Source organism: Ananas comosus, linkage group 9 (genome assembly GCF_001540865.1).
Source record: "Ananas comosus cultivar F153 linkage group 9, ASM154086v1, whole genome shotgun sequence".
NCBI classification, from domain to species: domain Eukaryota; kingdom Viridiplantae; phylum Streptophyta; class Magnoliopsida; order Poales; family Bromeliaceae; genus Ananas; species Ananas comosus.
This window is the reverse complement of record NC_033629.1, coordinates 4,826,791-4,829,518: the sequence shown is the minus strand read 5'-3', so window position 1 is coordinate 4,829,518 and position 2,728 is coordinate 4,826,791. Positions and strand designations below refer to the sequence as shown.

Here is a 2,728-nt window from a genome sequence, read left to right as displayed (position 1 = left end):
GAAAGAGCTGAGTTGCAGCTTTTGAAGGTATGTAGCTTAAATTTTCTCTAATTGGAAGTTTAGTATTGGATTTTGAGTAGTTTTGGTTTTGTTGCCCCCAGCTGAGTTCGAGGGCAATTTCAGCAGCTAAAGAGAAGTTATTTAGCTGTGATTGAACCATCTTAGACCAGGGATAAGCTGCTCCAAAGATGGACAAAGGTAATTTGTTAGTTATAATGTAATTTCGAAACTATATGAAGTTTATTAGTGCGAATTGATGCAGTTTGGATTGTGCTCTTCGCAGCAGGTTTGCGGATTAATTTAAGCTTAATTGGTGACCTTGGGGACTGGTTAGAGGGTGTTCTAACCTGAGGTAAGCAGGAATTGCAGTTAGAAAACTGAAATCGTAAGATTCCGACTATAGTTATTACTATTTGACGACTTTGATGCCATTTTGGAAATTGTTCGCAGCGGACTTGCGACGGACTTTCGGATTATCTCCGGCTGATGCGTGAAGGCTTTTAGAAGCTTAACTTGAGGTATTAACTGAGCCAAAATAGGGATTCAAGTTATTACTTGGTACTAAGTGCAAATTGTACCGAAATTGGACATTTCGGCCGTAGTTTTGATGCGCTTTTCGTGTTTCGTTTTCAGCAGAGTTGGGGCTCCGTTGAGCAGAGTTTCGAGACTTCTTTTGGCTGGATTGAGCTTGGTGATAGGTGGGTCGGACCTTCCCGAAATGGGTGAATTCCCTCTATGTCTCCTTTGACATCTGAGTTGAAGTTATTTCATATTCATGTGAATATATGTATAGTTTAAGGCATTGAGACATGCACTGATATGTAGATCATATCGGAAATGATAGCATCTTTAAATGGTAATGAAAGATTCATGACTTGTCCATTCTATATGGTTACCTGTTAAGTACTATGGATTCATGACACTAGTAGCTTGCACATGCAATTTGGCTTGTTGTTATCCATGAGGATAGAATGGTAAATTCGTGAATGGACCAGTTAGTTCTGGTGAACAACAACGAGACTGATGTACTTAAGATTGCTATGCAATGCAATGTTATATAACAAGCATAATGGCCAAACTCTGAAAGATCAGGTAAAGGCTTATGTTTGCATATGCATTCCTAATCGTAGAATGAATGGCATGGAGATCATGTGAAAAGTATTTTATCGTTTATATTCCTTGCTTGTATTACTCTGTTAGTTTCTACATTCACATGATAGATTCATATTGTGGTATATATTCTAGTAAGTAACTAGAAGTTTATATGATGGCATAATTGAATGATACACAACTGAATATAATCTAGTAGATAACTAGAAAATATGATGACATACTTGTATATTCAAGTAGAGGTGATTGTTTCATAGTTGTTTGCTTCAAGTAATAGAAGTTTATATTGAACTTCAGGTTATGTGCCAGGAGTCTATGAACAGAACCTTAGTAAACCACTTTCCTTATGTGTGAGGAGTAGTGAGAGATTGTGAGTGACTGACTAGGTATAGCCTGATAGAATCACTAGTGTGATGTAAAGCTTTAACTTGTCAAGTTATATTAACGACTGGTAAAATCTTATCAACAAGTTGTTGATAGTGACTTATGATTGGGTACTACAGTGCCGACCTTGGGTCGAGTTGAGATTCCATGTTAGAGACATGATGTTGCTGAGATATTTGTACCTTGGACTATAGCTAATATGCCATTATGCTCTTTCGTACATGCTTGCGGGGGTCGCGCCCCCCAAGCCCCGCGTTCCGGAGTGGCTTGAGTTGAAATCTCATGTCAGGGACATGATGTTGTTGTGAGACTGGTACTGTGGACTACGACTTGCCTGCCATTGTGCGCGTTTGCACACGCTTGCGGGGTCGCTCCCCCCAAGCCAGCACTTCCGAACAACTTAGCGACAGATGCTCGCAAATGTACGAAGTGAGCGCCGAAATGGAATGCCGTGGGGGAGGCTCATCCTTAGAGTGGGGATGTTGACTACCACGGGGCCATTAGGCACGGCGCGGCTTGAACTTACCTTGTGTAAGTCCGTTGGAAATTGGGTTATGTCAAGTACTTTAACCTTAGCTGGACAGAGTAGTAAAGTTACTATATGTCTTGGGTTAAGTGAACTGATTGATGAACAGACTAGAAAGTTGACATCTAAAGTGAGCTTAGTGCGAAATAACCTAGAAGTTGACATCGTGTTTGACTAGCGACATAAAGAATGTTTCATTCTTGCTAATGTAGAAAGTAATTAGATGATAGTACATGCTATTATCTGTAATTCCGGTAAGAATGAATTATCTTGCTTGCAATCTGCTATATGTTCGGTTAACTTGCCAAGAATATGATTGATAGAATTCATCGTGATAATTGATACCTGCAGTCTATCGATATTTATTGATTGTTGAGCAAATAGCATGAGTAGTTTACTTTTACATTTGCTTATTGCATTGACTGGTTTATTGCACTTACTTGCTTATTGCATTTACTTGCTTACTTATTACTATCTACTCATGCCACAGTTGACCTAGTGGTGTACTTCGCCACTCCCGGCGGCTTACCCACTGGGAACTATTGTTTAATAGTTCTCACGCCCTCTTTGTTGTTGTTTTTACAGAGCCTTGCACAGCGGGAAAGGCTAGGGTTCCTGGTGAGGGATCGGCGGCTTTTTTGGACGTGTACTAGATCACCTCCAGCAGTTTATATAGTTTAGTACAGAGATGTATATTAAGTTTTTGTA

At 39.8% G+C, this 2,728-nt stretch overlaps 1 long non-coding RNA gene across 2 annotated transcripts; it reads left to right on the top strand.

The window, feature by feature from the left end:
- On the top strand, window positions 319–941 carry LOC109715857. 2 transcript variants are annotated; one of them, XR_002217771.1, is made up of 3 exons: window positions 319–352; window positions 451–518; window positions 637–941. It is a non-coding gene; the product is annotated as an uncharacterized LOC109715857 (long non-coding RNA). The 2 variants fall into 2 exon arrangements; XR_002217770.1 differs by having other exon boundaries at window positions 634–941.